The sequence below is a fragment of the Halichoerus grypus genome, chromosome 3, assembly GCF_964656455.1.
Source record: "Halichoerus grypus chromosome 3, mHalGry1.hap1.1, whole genome shotgun sequence".
Taxonomy (NCBI): domain Eukaryota; kingdom Metazoa; phylum Chordata; class Mammalia; order Carnivora; family Phocidae; genus Halichoerus; species Halichoerus grypus.
The window spans coordinates 145,448,673-145,465,615 of record NC_135714.1 but is presented as its reverse complement, the minus strand read 5'-3'; the positions used below and the strand labels follow the sequence as shown (position 1 = coordinate 145,465,615).

The 16,943-nt window shown below is 38.1% G+C and overlaps 1 protein-coding gene and 1 pseudogene across 6 annotated transcripts in view; both read left to right on the top strand.

Annotated features, from left to right (window-relative positions):
- The window catches only part of CBR4 (carbonyl reductase 4), a 160,624-nt gene that overhangs the window by 44,204 nt on the left and 99,477 nt on the right, over window positions 1–16,943 (top strand). Inside the window, exon 6 of one of the 6 annotated variants that reach the window (XR_013446561.1) lies at window positions 5,020–5,199. The exons of the other annotated variants lie outside the window; for them this stretch is intronic. The gene's annotated coding sequence lies outside the window, so the exon portion shown is untranslated. Of the gene's footprint in view, window positions 1–5,019; window positions 5,200–16,943 lie in introns of those variants that run through there. 6 annotated transcript variants of the gene reach the window in all.
- On the top strand, window positions 7,499–10,052 carry LOC118532765 (ubiquitin-conjugating enzyme E2 C pseudogene; annotated as a pseudogene).

The window sequence follows — 16,943 nt, the reverse complement described above, 5'->3', positions numbered from 1 at the left end:
TTGAAGATTAACAAAAACTTCACAACTATTAATATCAATGAAGGTTTTTCTGGAGAGGGAAATAAAATTTTCAAATCACCTGCTTTGAAAACCATGAATGAAAATTATTAAAAACATGTTGAAAAGGGCCACAGTGAAGTTGAGGTTAAAGGAAAGTGTTTGAGGGGCGCCTGGGTGGCTCAGTCGTTAAGCATCTACCTTTGGCTCAGGTCATGATCCCAGGGTCCTGGGATCGAGCCCCATCAGGCTCCCTGCTCAGTGGGAAGCCTGCTTCTCCCTCTACCACTTGCCCTGCTTGTGTTCCCTCTCTCACTGTGTCTCTCTCTGTCAAATAAATAAATAAAATCTTAAAAAAAAAAAAAAAGTGTTTGAGAGAACATATATATGCTTAAATCCTCTCAGATGCTTGTTTTCCACAGTAGCCTAAATTCCTGTCATACAGTTGGCTAATCATGGAACACAAGGGGAATGAATTGAATGGTGTTAATGGTTAGAATATTGTGCTATGATGGCTCAGTTGTCCTTGCCACAAAAGTATTCGTGCTTGTTCGATCAGGCTGTTTGATAGGCGTGTTCTTGTTTAGGTATTTGACAGAATAGTAGACATTGGAGAAATGATTACTGTATTAAAAACAAAAACACACACACACACACACACACAAAAACCCCCAAAGCACAAGTGATTCATATAATATATTGTAACATGTTCGTGAAATGATTCCATTGTAGAACTTCCCTTTTTTGACCAAATACATTGTACAAAAAAGAAAGGAAAAGTTATGGTATTGTAGCAAACAATAGGAAAATGGGGGAAAAATCCATTTACAGTAGTATCAAAGTATTCAAATATTTAAAAATAAATTTAACAGGGGTGCCTGGGTGGTTCAGTCCGTTAAGTGTCTGCCTTTGGCTCAGGTCATGATCCCAGGGTCCTGAGATCGAGTCCTGCATCCGGCTAGCCTGCTTCTCTCTCTACCTCTGTTGCTCCCCCTGCTTGTGCTCTCTCTCTCTCTCTGTCAAATAAATAAATAAAATCTTTAAAAAAATAAATTTAACAGAAATATCGATCTCCACATTTAAAGCTACAGAATATTGATTGAGAGAAAATAAAGATCTAAATGGAGAGATTTACTGTGTTCTTAGATTAAAAGACGCAGTATAGTTAAGATGTTAGTCTTCTTAAATTGACCTATATATAGATTCAGTCCAATCTCAATAAAAATTCCAGTAGGTTTTTTTTTTTTATAAACATAGAAACTGATAAGCTGTTTCTAAAATTTATAGGGAAATGTAAACAACCTAGATTAGTCAAAGAAGTTTTATGTAAGGTGAACAAATTTGGAGAAATTATTACCTGCTTTCAAGACTAATTGTAATGCAACAGTAATCAAGACAGTGTGGTATTACTGAAAGGATGGATATATAATACAGATCAGTGGAACTGAGGAGAGAACCAGGAGTGGAACCACTCAAGAATGGTCAGTTGGTTTTTGATGAAGTTGCCTAGGCTACTGAATGAAGAAAGCAAAGTCTTCCAGCAGATGGTGTTGCAACAACTGTATAGTCAGTCATAGAGAAAAATGAACCTTGACCCTGACTTCACACCATACATAGAAATTAATTTGAAATGCATAAGATGTAATATAAAAACTAAAATTATAAAACTTCTAGAAGAAAATACAGAAATAAACCTTTGTGACCTTGAGGTAGGCAGCAATTACTTAGGACACAAAAGGCAAAAATCAAACAAAAAAATGGTAAATTGGCTTTTATCAAAATAAAGAAGTTTTGCTCCTTGGAAGATACTATTAGGAAAATGAAAGGCCAGAGACTAGGAGAAACTATTTGCAGTACATATATATGAAAAAGGACTTGTATTCAGAATATGTAATAAGCTGTTACAACTAAAAAGAAGACAACCAAATAAAAAATGGCCAAAAGTTTTGATTAGACACTTCATAAAAGAAGTTTTATGAATGAGTGTAAGTACCTGAAAAGTTGCTCAGTAGCTTAAGTGATCAGGGAAATCCAGATTAAAACCATATTGAACCACAATGAGATGCCACTATATATGCATTAGAACAGTAAAATGAAAAAGACTGGTAATACCTATTGTTGAGTATACAGAGCAACGACAACTCTCATATGTGGCTAATGGGAATGTAAAATGTTAAAAGCCCTTTGAAAAACTGTTAGTATTACCTAATTTTTTTTTAAAGATTTTATTTATTTATTCGACAGAGAGCACAAGTAGGCAGAAAGGCAGGCAGAGGGAGAGTGAGAAGCAGGCTCCCCGCTGAGCAGGGAGCCTGACATGGGGCTCGATCCCACGACTCTGGGATCATGACCTGAGCCGAAGGCAGGTGCTTAACCGACTGAGCCACCCAGGTGCCCCAGTATTACCTAATTTTTTAAAAAATATTTATTTATTCTAGGGAGAGAGAGAGTGCACGAGCACGGGGGAAGGGGCAGAGGGAGAGAGGGAGAGAGAGAATCTCGCTGGGGGCTGGATCCCACGACCACGAGACCATGACCTGAGCCAAACCAAGAGTTGGACACTCAACCAACTGAAACACCCAAGCGCCCAATGAAGAACTGTTAGTAGTATCTTAAAAAGTTAAACATACACATACTGTACAACTCAGCCATTTTACTCCCAGATACTTTTCCAATATAATGAAAAATATGTGTCCACACAAAGATTTGTACATTATTGTTCATAGCGGCTTTATTTATAATACCCAAGTTGTAAGCAACTATATATACATTAATAAAAGAATGGATAAAAAACAAGTAGTATATACATAGAACGGAATACTGCTCAGCAGTGCAAAGAACCAACTACTGGTACAATGGGTGAATTGCAAAATAAGCTGAGTGAAATAAGCAGACCCCAAAGAGGACATACTGTGTGATTCTAGTTATATAAAATCCTAGAAAATGTAAACTCATCTCAAATGACAGAAGGCATAGGAGTAGCTGCCTGGGCCTGAGGGTAGATGGAGGGATGGACTACAAAGAGGCGCTGGAAAACTTCTAAGGGTGATGGAAATATTTCGTGTCTTGATTGTGGTGGCAGTTTTATGGGTATATATGTTTTCAGAATTAAGCAAATTATACACTTTAAATAAATGAATTCTATACCTCAATAAAGTTGATAAAAGAGAAAGGGAGGGTAGTAGTGGGGGGAGTATATGCATGAATTTTGAGTGAGAATACAACTTGGGGCACACTCTTTGGAGAACAGAATGTACTTCCGTTTGCACGAGAGGCACGATGTTCTCTTAATAGTCCTGTAGTACCAGGTCATGTGTGTCATCTATTGTGACATTTGCCGAAACAACCGAAGTGATTATTTAGTTTTTAACTAGAAGCCTCTAAATTGTTTTCAACAGTGAATGAAAGCACTTTTGTTTTAGTCTGAAGAGAAGTCTTTAGTATTTCTTCCTCAGAAAGCTTATGGGCTATCAAGACTTCAAATAAATGGTGCTAATGTGGTGTTTAGAATATATCTGGAAGAGGCAGTTCCTTCCTTCCTGAGAGTGATGGAAATCTATGCTCTATCTTTAAATTATTTTAGCTAACATATTTATCTAAGTATCTTGGGTATTTTTGAAATTAATACCTACAGTGCTTGCCAGGAGTATAACAGGAATCTTTTGTGTATTATCTTACTGGTGTTTTGAGTGATGTCTTATACTAACTTCTTACCTGCTAAAAGGGTATTGTGTCACTAATTCTTAGTCCCTTTTCATAAATGTTAAGCCCTGGCCCCAGGGGAGAGTTTCACATCTTTTGCACTGAGATTATTGGAAAGATAAGGCTTTTGAGGCCAGAAAGCCCTGGCTTCATGTTCTAACTATAAATAGTTGACTGATTTTGGCAAATTACATTCCTCCTTTCAGCCTGTTTCCTCACTTGTAAAAGAGATTAACAGTTCTTAGAATTGCTGTAAGGATTAATAGCATTAAATGTACTAGTACAGTACCTGACACATAGTAGGTGCTTAGTAAGTGTTATTTCCATTCCTCCTGATAGGATTTCTGGTACTTCTGGTGCTTCTGGTGTATTGTATCTGGAGTTCTTCCAGTGCCAGAAGCATTATGTTTTGTACTTCAGTATTTTCCACTTTTATTGATGTACCTTCTCAGCCTTATTTTTCAAGTCCTGTTTTTCAAATTTATCTGTTCATCTTGATCTGAAACATATGGGTTATGAGCAATATGATTTTTGGTTTATTCACAAAATGTTAACCTTGATATCTGTCTCTGAGCATATCTCAGAGAGTAAAAGCTTATTCTGAAATCAGTGTCTTCTGTGTCTTTTGCATTCTTTACATTACTTTATTCCCTTTGGTTAAGGGGTCAGTTAGAAGTAAATATTTATGCCATTAGGTCATCAGGGAACTGGCAAGCCATCATGCAACTTTCCCATGGTTTCCCAGAGTCTGATTCATTTTAATCATACCTTTCCCTGTGGTTGTGTTGTACTGAGCTCAGATTAATCCTTGTGGACATGCTGTTCCACAGCTGGCAGCTTTTATGCTTGTGGCCCAGGCTCTGTGGCCTGCCTTGACCAGTCTCTTGATATGCACATGAAGTCACTTCTAAAACTGGGTATCCCAGGTCTTAAACTTCATAGTGAGAGTGGGCTGGGGCTAGGAGTGAGACTATATTCCTACAGAATACTTCCACAGTGGCCCTGCTTTGCTTTCCAGTTTTTCACAACTGGGAACACAGCATATCAGTCTTGTGAGAGAGAAATGTGACCTAAGCTCCAAACTGAAAACAATCAAAGAGAAAACCAAAATAGCATAAAATATATTGTCATCTTTGAAAGAGTACCTACTGTCCAAAGCTCCAGCAATACCATTTTTAAAGTTCATTCTTTAAATTTAGTTTTTATATGTATCACACATCGAGAGTCATTTTCTGTTCCTCAGAGGGAATCACTTTAATTTCTGATTCATTTGATAATAACCTCCTTATTTGTAATTAACATATATTGTTTTTTTTACAGAATAAGGCATTATGTATCAACTTCCCACTAAGAAGATGAGGATTTCCTCTCTGAGCAGCAAGCACCTCTACTGCTGCTGCATGCAAGCACATTTCCCATTCCACCATTTCCCAGTATACTTATATCATAATCAGCAGGCAGTTATCATATTATAATTACATAAACAGTATTCATACCTGAGCTGTGTTAGTATTTGATGGCTACTTTCCTTGCACAATATTTTGTTTTCCCTTGAATGGATAATCTTGTTTGTTTAGTTTTCTGTGTTCTCAACAGTCATTAATCCCAAACCATTCCCAACTGTATAAATATCCTGTTAGTAGAGTTGACCCTTGAACAACATGGGGGTTAGGGGCACTGACCTCCCCCCGCCACCCATGCAGTCAAAAATGCACATAAAACTTTTGACTTCCCCAAAACCTGGCTCCTAATAGTCTGCGGTTGACCAGAAACTTTACTGATAACAAGCAGTTGATTAACACATATTTTGTATGTTATATGTATTATATACTGTATTCTTACAATAAAGTTAAGCTAGAAAAGAAAGTGTTATTAAGAAAATTATAAAAAGAGAAATACATTTATAGTACCATATTGTATTTATCAAAAAAATCTGCGTATAAGTGAACCTGCACAGTTCAGACCTGTGCTGTTCAAGGGTCAACTGTATATGCTGAAGCACTGGGTAACTGATCAATTTTATGCTTTCAATGAATCTTTCTAGTCTCCTGATCTGCTGCAATCTTCACTGGTTGTCCTCTAGATTTGCTGCTTAGCTGTTTCTTGGGATCTTCCCTCAGTGACATCTTGTAAATTCCCTTTGCTTCACCTATCTGTTGGATCCCCTGTGGATCTCATGTCTTACTTTTTTTGATTTATAACGTCTTTGGTAGAACATGTCTTCAGGTAACTTCCTGAGAAAAGGTGCATAGGAGATAACATTTTTGAGACCTTCACTGTCTTTCATTCTTCCTAATTGTTAAATTGAGTGTAGTATACTAGGTTAGGAATCATTTTTCCTCAGAATTTTGAAGGAATTGCTCAAGTGTCCTAAGTCTTACGGTGTTGATATTAAGAAGTTTTAAATAAAACCTGTTTCTTTGGTGTGTATATTTCCCACTGGAAGTCAAGACCTTCTCTTTGCCTACAGTATCGTAAGATTTTGTTATAGTGTGCTTTGGCATGGGTCTTTTTTTATCCATTGGTGGACCCTTTCAATATCACTCTTTCTTTTTGCCTTACTTTCTGTGTGCATTCCCCAGTTTTATATTGAAACTACATTTTAATTTTAGAAGCTTATTTTTAATTCCTAAGATTTTCTTTTCATTTTCTGAATATTCCTTATTAATAGCATCCTATGCTTGTTTCCTGGATGCAGTGTTTTCCCCTCTTCCTCTGAGCTTATTAACAATAGAAATTTTCTGCTCTAGGTACTCTTTTTCCAGGTTGCTTTACTTTTTGGATCCTTATTATATTAGATACTGTCCTCAAACCTTTTGTGATTTTTGGCAGTTTTCTTATACTTAACAGTGGGATATTAAAAAGCAGAATGGATTGAACTCAGGTCTGATCTACCTCCAGATCCAGTTGCTAATTTGCAGGAAATACTGAGGACAGAAGAACATGTTGAATTGCACCATGAGTAGCACTTGGCAAAACCCAGTCTATGAAACACTCTACAGCCTCAACTGCCTGATTTCCTCAAGAAGGAAAACTGTAGATTAAGAGAGACTTTAAAAACATGTTAAGTTTAAAAAGAGGGCAGACTGAACTTTGCATTTAAAAATGGTTAAAACAGTAAATTTTATGCTGTGTCTATTTTACCACAATTAAAAAAAACCCAATAGGGGCAAGACTAATTATAATATCTATAGGGCATGTGGAGGGGCTTCTGGTGTATGTGGCAAAATTCCATTTCTTGACCTGGATGGTGGTTTTAAGAGTGTTAACCTTAAAATAAATCACTAAGCCATGTATTTGTTTTATGTGGGGTTTTTGTATCTGTGTTTTATTTTAAAATAAAGAGTTTTTAAAAAAAATTTTAAAATAAATAGCTTTATGTACGTAGGTGGGAACTGTTGGCTGTGGTCTTCACTGTGGGGTGATGTGGACATTTTCACTGGCAGAATCCACAAGTCAGTTTTTTTAACTCCTCAGTTCTCAAGTATTTTGGTTTAGGGACCCCTTTACATACTAAAAAGATTAAGAACCCCAAAGTACTTGTTTATGTGGCTTACATCTATTAGTATTTGCCATGATAGAAATTAAAACTGATTTTTAAAAATATTTATCCATCAAAAATAACAGTAAACAGGGGCGCCTGGGTGGCTCAGTCGTTGAGCGTCTGCCTTCGGCTCGGGTCGTGATCCCAGGATCCTGGGATTGAGCCCCGCATTGGGCTCCCTGCTCGGCAGGAAGCTTGCTTCTCCCTCTCCCACTCCCCCTGCTTGTGTTCCCTCTCTCACTGTGTCTCTCTCTGTCAAATAAATAAATAAAATCTTTAAAAAAAAAAAAAGTAAACACATTTCATGGTAATATAAATATTTTTATGAGAAATGTTACTTTCAAAACCAAAAAATTGGAAGTGACATTATTGTAAATCTTTTCAATATCTAGCTTAATAGAAGACAGATGGACCCACATTCATTTCTGCTTTTAATATCTTGCAATATCACACATAGCGTAGCCTTTGAAAACTTGACACTTTTGAGAGGATAAGAGTGAAAAGGGCAAATAACATTGAAGTGTTACCTTACTCTCTGAGAGGATCTAGGGAATCTCAGGGGTTCTTGGATCATACCTTGGAGAACCAATATTTTAGCTGGTTTTCTCTTGAGCTGGTCAGATTCTCCAGGAAGAGTCTACTGTCTGGCCCACTGGCTTTCAGCATTCTGAAACTGAAAGAGGGGGAGAAGGCTGTAAACTTTCACTTGATTACTCAGTTATTAGTATTCTATCACTATGGGTGCCTGATTGTCTCTCAGACCAGTCCAGAAAACTTGTGTTTTGCCATCTAGTCTTGCGTGCAAAGGATACGAGAGGATCAGAGAGTCCAGTTGCTTCTAAAACATATTTTCAACCAGTCTTGCTGTTTTAAACTCTGCCATCATCTTGACTTCCAAAAGTACTATATACTCCTAATTCTAGAGTCTTTTTGGGCATCTGCCATAGAAATTGGGTTGTTGTTCAGTTTTCTCATTCTGGCCAGAATTTAGTTTTGAATCTGCTGTAAGTTAGGGCCCAGGTTCCATCTGTTTTCTGCTGTCATAGTGTTCTTGCATTGGTCTCAGTCTCCTTTCTCTTTGTCCCTTTGGATTTATGCCTGAACAAACAAACATAACTCTTGAAGGGTTTTGTTTTTGTTGTTTAAGGACATAGTGGAGCTAAAAATGTGTGTTTAAGGTACCATCTGGAATTGGAAATCCCAGCAGTTCCACTTAGATGGATGTTTCTCTAGAACTTATTCACATTTTGGGATAGTACATTATTTTCGTGAGGTGAATGGACATTCATGGGGAGAGTTTACCTCCTTCATCAGATAATCCTCTTTCCCACATTGGGAAGGGTTCTGGTGCTTGCTGTCTAGCGTCCTGGAGAGCCTGAGCAGATACTGTGCGTCTGCCTCTACGGAAGCAGTAACTACACTTCGGCAAAGTAAGACAAAGTTCCTAAATTCTCTTAAGGATAGTCTCACTGGCAGAGAACAGATATCTTACTAGTCTGTTGTTCTCATCAGGTACTATAAAGAACCACATGCAAATACCACTGTCTTTTCTGAAGGAAAATTATTTATTTACTAACTTCACAAAGATTCTTTGAGAATGCAACAAAGAACAGCTCTTAGAATCTACTGAGCAGGGAGAGAATTAGGATTTCTGATCCTCCTGAGACTGTGGTTCTTAAGAATCACTTCTGTGCCAGAATCAACAGGAGAGTTTTCTCAGTCTCAGATTGCTGGACCCCACCCTCAGAGTCCGATTCAGTGGGTGTGTTGGAGGGTTCAAGAATTTGCATTTCCAGTAAGTTTCTGATGGTCTGTGGATTGCACGTGGAGAACTATTGCTCTGAGAAAAACTTCCCAAAAGAAGGAATTTAGTGAAAGCATGTTAATTTACAAGACCAGTGCTCTAACCCCTGAGCTATGAAGCTGAAAGCATGTTAATTTAAATATTTAACATGGAGTTGTTTCTCATGAAGTAGGCAAACTAAATCTTTAGATAAGATTTTAACATTAAGAACAGATCAATATGGGCAGTTGCAGTCTTGCTCTCCGAGTTCCTGTCTCCCTCCCCACGCTGCCTGCCTGCCCAGATGGCCTCCCAGACCCGCAAAGGAGCCGAGCCCAGCGGGGGGCGCCGCCTGGGCCCCGAGGGCAAGAGGCTACGGCAGGAGCCGATGACCCTCATGATGTCTGGTGACACAGGAATTTCTGCCTTCCCTGAATCAAGCTTTTCACATGGGTGGGGCCATCCATGGAGCCCCTGGCCCGATTTCACAAAGACCTGAGGTACACGCTCTCCCTGGAGTTCCCCAGGGGGCTACCCTTATAACGTGCCCACGGTGAAGTTCCTCACAGCCTGCCACCACCCCAGCGTGGACACCCAGGGGAACATCTGCCTGGACCTCCTGAAGGACAGGTGGTCTCTCCTGTATGATGTCAGGACCATCCTGCTGTCCGTCCAGAGCCTGCTAGGAGAACCCAACAGTGCTAGCCCTTTGAACACACATGCTGCTGAGCTCTGGAAAAACCCCACAGCGCTTAAGAAGTATCTGCAAGAAACCTACTCAAAGCAGGTCTCCAGCCAAGATCCCTGACTGTCCAGCCTCTCTTCTTGTGTTATCTTTTTATTTTCTTCATTTCTGTCTAGGACTCTGTATCTTAAGCTGTGGTGTCATTTTTGTTTTGTTTCTGTTTTTTAAATTAAGTCTCTGGTTGAGCCCTTGTGATGAATATATTAAATAAATACACTGGGTTTTTTTTAAAAACAAAACAAAAAAACAGATCAGTATGAATAAAACAGTATCACATGCTATAGGTGAAATCTGACGTGTTGCATGCTGTGAACAGCACAGGTATTTATAATGGATTTTTCTGGTTTTATATGCTTGACAGGCTCTACTCATGAGAATTAGTAAGCAAACATTTGAGAGCTACACCATATAGGAATGTAAATGAATACACATAAATTCCATTGCACGTTAGAAGCACAGTGGCATTAAATAACACCCTGTCCAATTCTTTATTTTATAAATACCAAAAGAATGATCTCTAACAGTTTTTTTCCTATTAAATTCTTTTTTTTTTTTTTTTTAAGATTTTATTTATTTATTTGAAAGAGAGATGGAGAGAGAGAGAGAGCACAAGCAGGGGGAGCGGCAGGCAGAGGCAGAAGCAGGCTCCCTGCTGAGCAAGGAGCCCGATGTGGGACTCGATCCCAAGACCTTGGGATCCTGACCTGAGCCGAAGGCAGATGCTTAACCAACTGAGCCACCCAGGCGCCCCCTATTAAATTCTTCAGTGTCCTTTTTCTTTTGAATAATTAACAATTTGTGGGAAAAAAATACATATAGTCCAAATTCATAATTAAACTATCTCTTGTGGTTGAGGAACTTAAAATACCATGAGAATTTAAAATATAAGGTCGAGAGACTAAAATTGAGAGTGAACCCATGAAGGTCCTATAAATAATTTTATATTTACTAAAAAAATGGAGACTGTTCTTCAAAAGGGAGTATTAAAATTGTAATAGTGTCTCATTCTCAGAGGCATGGTTTAGTCCCCCATTTGCATGTTCACCTTCCCTCTGGTGTTAGGACTTGAAGTTGTTGACTCCAAGCATACTGTGATGCTTTTGATAAAAAAGGCTATTAGTGACCTTTTATTTTATTTTTATTTTTTTAAAGATTTTATTTATTTGACACAGACACAGCAAGAGAGGGAACACAAGCAGGGGGAGTGGGAGAGGGAGAAGCAGGCTTCCCGCTGAGCGGGGAGCCCGATGCGGGGCTCGATCCCAGGACCCTGGGATCATGACCTGAGCCGAAGGCAGACGCTTAACGACTGAGCCACCCAGGCCTTAGTGACCTTTTAAAACTCAGTTCTGTGTGGCTTGTATGGCCACCCTCCATTGGCCCGCTTACCAATGGCCAAGCTGGCTTTTCTCAAGCCCCCCTTCAAGTGTACCAAATTATGTATGGCTTTAGCTAGCTCTACTAGGAAAGCTGCATGCAGAGTCTGCAGGAGCAGAGTCCTGACACCTGGTGGCAACCATTTTCCAACTTCTTCCCTCCTGTGGCTCCAAGGTTTTATTCTCCTTCTGTTTCTTTTATTTTTCACAAGGCTGCATGACCAAATTCTCTATTTTTACCCAGGCTTTTATTTTAAACCCCCTTTTCTAATTATCCTTTACAGGAGTGATTTAACATCTTTCTTATGAAAGCTAAAATCTTCATGGTTTAGGAAAGGATAATGGATGTTCTCTGGGGAGAGTAAGAATTTCATGGGTGGGGAGGTTTTACTGCATCTACAGAACATGTTCCTCCTGACACATTTTTTTCTTATTTTACACATCGAAGGGAAGAATGTGCAGTCAGCCAGATAGTCAACAACTTATATCCATTTCAATCAAGGACGGGAGTTTGTTCTGAATTACAGTCAATTTATTTGTGTGACTCCTTTGAGTGTTTTTATTCCCCTTTCCCCATAAATTCTGTTTTTATATACAACCGATGTGGAGTTCTGTTTTCATAATTTTACTTACATACTTACTTTAGCGAGCTGCTTTGCCATAGTCAGAAACTGAAGTATTAGGCCACATAAACTTTTTTCTGAAGCTCTCAAAATCTTTGGCCATTGTTACATCTCCTTGTACAAATAATTGTTATCCTACTTTTGGTTGAGGTGGAGAGATTGAGAAATTACCTAAAGTCCTTCTAAGTGGCTCAGAGATCAATCAGTAGCTGTACTTCCTATCACCTAGGACAACCCTTAGCTTTCACATTCCTGTAACAAGCCATTCCCCATTCCCCAGGCTTCAGGCCTTAGAGCTCTATTTCTTTTCTTTTCTTTTACAGATTTTATTTTTATTTATTTGATACAAAGAGAGAGAGCACAAGCAGGGGGAGCTGCAGAGGGAGAGGGAGAAGCAGACTCCCCGCTGAGCAGGGGGCCCAGTGCAGGGCTCGATCCCAGGACCCTGGGATCATGACCGGCGCCCAAGGCAGATGCTTAACTGACTGATACCCCTAGAGCTCTATTTCTAAGTACTTTCATTCTCAGAAGAGCTTATTACAGTTTGAATTATCACCTTTATGACCTGTGGTGATTTGCACTTTTGGCAGAGCACTAACTTGAGTCATTAAATGTCTCGGGCTGGTGTGGTAGCTTCTTAAGTAATAGTGATAGCAGCAACCGGCCCAGTGCCCACATAGCACCACAACTTCTTTATTCTTTACTTGTCATGTAGATAGTAACTTTCCTGCAGTGATAGAAACACTCCTTCCTAGGGAAATGTCTGTTGATGGTACTTACGATGAAATGAAGTCTAAGAAGAAGATGAGCTTTCCTAGCCTGAGAATCAGAAGTTTTATTGTAAGAAAAATTATCCTATATAACCTCACTTACTTCTTCAAGCATTTTGCCCAGGATGTTAATGGTTTTATGGGGACTGAAGAAGAAGAAGGCTTTTATGACAGACTTCTTGAAAAACATACACTGTAGGAATTTCTTTGGGATTCCACTAGATTGAAAAATTTCTTTATTGCAAGATTTATCATGTTTAATGTATTGATATGTGTATTTAATTTCTTTTTGTATCTTTTGTTATTGAGGCATAATTGACGTGTCATATTGGTTTATGGTGTACAACATAATGATTATATATTGCAAAATGTTCACAGTAAGATCTAGTTAGCATCCATCACCACACACAGTTACAAATTTTTTTTTCTTGTGATGAGAACTTCTAAGACCTGCTTCTCTTAGCAACTTTCATTTTTTTTTTTTATTTTCGGTTAACCACTGTATGGTACATCATTGGTTTTTGATGCAGTGTTCAACAGTTCATTAGTCGCCTGTAACACCCAGTGCTCATCACCACACGTGCCCTCCTTAATACCCATCCCCCACCCCCTCCCTTCTGTAACCCTCAGTTTATTTCCTTGAGTCGATAGTCTCTCATGGTTTGTCTCCCTCTCTGATTTCTTCCCATTCAGTTTTCCCTCCCTTCCCCTGTGGTCCTCCGTGCTATTCCTTATGTTCTACATATGAGTGAAACCATATGATAATTGTCTTTCTTTGCTTGACTTATTTCATTTAGCATAATCCCTTCCAGTTCCATCCATGTTGATGCAAATGGTGGGTGTTCATCCTTTCTGATGGCTGAGTAATAGTCCATTGTATATATGAACCACATCTTCTTTATCCATTTATCTGTTGAAGGGCATCTTGGCTCCTTCCATAGTTTGGCTACTGTGGACATTGCTACTGTGAACATTGTGGTGCAGGTGCCCCTTCTTTTCACTACATCTGTATCTTTGGGGTAAATACCTAATAGTGCAATTGCTGGGTCGTAGGGTAGCTCTATTTTTAACATCTTGAGGAATCTCCATACTGTTTTCTAGAGTGGCTGTACCAGCTTGCATTCCCACCAACAGTGTAAGAGCGTTTCTTAGCAACTTTCAAATATGCATCACCATGCTGTATATTACATCCCAGGACTTATTTATTTTATAACTGGAAGTGTGTACCTTTTGACCACCTTCACTATTTTGCTTAACCCCCAGCCCCTGCCACTAGTTTTGGTTTTATTTTTTAAATTCCATAAGATCATACAGTATTTGCCTTTATCAGTCTGCTTATTTCACTTAGTATAATGCCATCAATATCCATCTGTGTTGTTACAGATGGCAAAATTTCCTTTTTTATGGCCGAATAATATTCCATTGTGATATATACCACATTTTCTTTATCCATTCATCCATTAGTGCACACTTAGGTTGCTTCCATGTCTTGACTATTATAGATAATGCTGCAAGAAACGTAGGGGTTGGGGCGCCTGGGTGGCTCAGTTGTTAAGTGTCTGCCTTAGGCTCAGGTTATGATCCCAGGGTCCTGGGACTGAGCCCCGCATCAGGCTCCCTGCTCTGGGGGAAGCCTGCTTCTCCCTCTCCCACTCCCCCTGCTTGTGTTCCCTCTCTTGCTCTCTCTCTCTCTCTCAAATAAATAAATAAAAATCTTTAAAAAAAAAAAAAAAAAAAAAGAAATGTAGGGGTGCATATACCTTTTTGAATTAGTGTTTTCATTTCCTTTGGATAAGTATCCAGAAGTGGAATTGCTGGATCATATGATAGTTCTGTTTTTATTTTTTTGAGGAACCTCCATACTATTTTCTATAACATCTGCATCTATTTACATTCCCACCAGCTGCACAAGTGTTCCCTTTTCTCCACATCCTTACCAACCTTGTTATTTCTACTCTTTTTGATAATAGCCATTCTGACTGTATGAGGTGGTATCTCATTGTGATTTAAAAAAAAAATATATTTATTTATTTGATAGAAAGAGACAGCGAGAGAGGGAACACAAGCAGGGGGAGTGGGAGAAGGAGAAGCAGGCCTCCCGCTGAGCAGGGAGCCCGATTGTGGGGCTCAGTTCCAGGACCCTGGGATCATGACCTGAGCCGAAGGCAGACGCTTAACAACTGAGCCACCCAGGCGCCCCTCATTGTAGTTTTCATTTACATTTCCTTAATGATTAATAATGTTGAGCATCTTTTCGTGTTTTTCTTGGCCATCTGTGTGTCTTCTTTGGAAAAATGTCTTTTCAGATCCTCTGCCCATTTCTTAGTAAGATTTTTTTTTTTTTTTTGCTATTGAGTTGTAGGAGTTCCTTCCTTAAACCCTTTATCAGATACAACATTTGCAAATATTTAATACCATTCAGTGGGTTTGCTTTTTGTTTTGTTGATGGTTTCCTTTGCTGTGAAGAAACTTTTTAATTTGATGTAGTCCCATTTGTTTATTTTTGGTTTTGTTGCCTTTGCTTTTGGTGTTAGTTCCAAAAAATCATCACTAAGATTGATGTCAAGAAGCTTTCTGCCTGTGTTTTCTTCTAGGAGTCTTATGGTTTTAGGTCTTATGTGCAAAGCTTATTCCATCTTGAGTTATTTTTTTAATGTATGATCTAAGACAGTGGTCCAGTTTCATTCTTTTGCATGTGGCTGGCCAGTTTTCCCAGCACCACTTATTGAAGAGACTGTCCTTTCCTCATTGTATATTCTTGTTACCTTTGCCATAAATTAATTGACCATATATGTGTGGATTTATTTCTGGGGTCTGAATTCTGTTTCATTGATCTCTGTGTCTGTTTTTATGCCAATACACTGTTTTGATTACTGTAGCTTTGTAATACGGTTTAAATAAGACCCATGATGTATCCTGTTTTGTTCTTCTTTTTCAAGATTGCTTTGGCTATTCATGGTCTTTGTGATTCCATACAAATTTTAGGATTATTTGTTCTATTTCTGTGAAAAATTCCACTGGAATTTGGATGGAGATTGTGTTGATTCTAGACATTGCTTTCCATTTATTTGTGTCTTTTTCATGAAAGTTTCTTTCATCAATGTTTTCATCAATAGTTTTCAGTGGATAATTCTTTCACCTTGGTTAAATTTATTCCTCGGTATTTTATTCTGTTTGATGCAATCATAAATGGGACTGTTTTCTTAATTTCTCTAATATAGTTTGTTATTAGTATATAGTGACACAGCTGATCTCGTATATTGATTTTGTATCTTGAAACTTCACTAAATTCATTTATTCTAATAGTTTTATGGTGGAGTCTTTAGGGTTTTGTATATATAGGATTATGTCATCTATATATAGTGATGGTTTTACTTCTTTTCCGTCTTGGATGCTTTTTCTTTCTTGCCTAATTTCTCTGGCTAGGTCTTCTAGTATTATGTTGAATAAAAGTGGTGAGAGTTGGCATCCTTGTCGTGTTCTAATCTTAGAGGAAAAGCTTTCAGCTTTTCATCATTGAGTATGATGTTAGCTATGGGCTTGTCATGGATAGCCGTTATTATGTTGAGGTACATTCCCTCTATACCCACTTTTTTGAGAGTTTTTAAAATCATAAATCAATAATGAATTTTGTTATATGCTTTTTCTGCATCTATTGAGATAATCATATGATTTTTATTCTTCATTTTGTTAATGTGGTATATCACATTGATTTGTGGATGTTAAACCGTCCTTACATCCCTGGAATAAATCCCACTTAATCATGTTGTATAATCCTTTTAATGTATTGTTGAATTTGGTTTGCTAATATTTTGTTGAGGATTTTTGCATCTATGTTCATTAGGAATACAGACCTGTAATTTTCTTTTCTTGTGATGTCCTTGTCTGGTTTTGGTACTGGGTCATGCTGGCCTTGTAAAATGACTTTGGAGATATATTCTCCCCTTCTATTTTTTGGAAGAGTTTGAAGAGGATTGGTATTAATTTTTCTTTAAATGTTTGGTAGTATTCACCAGTGAAGGCATCTGGTCCTGCACTTTTGTTTGTTGGGAGGTTTTTGATTACTGATTCAATCTCCTTATTAGTTTTGTTGTGTTTAGATTTCTGTTTCTTCTTGATTCATTCTTGGTATGTTTTAGGTTTCTAAGAATATACCTATTTCTTCTAGGTTGTCCAATTTGTTAGTATATAATTGTTCATAGTAGTCTCTTCTGATCCTTTGTATTTCTGTGGTATTAGCACTGATGTCTCTCTCCTCTTTCATTTCTTATTTTATTCATTTGAGTCCTCTTGCTTTCCTGGTAAGTCTATTTTGTTTATCTTTTCAAAAAAACCAGCTCTTCTTTTCATTGATCTTTTCTCTTGCCTTTTTTTTTTTTTTTGGTCTGTATTTATTTTTGCTC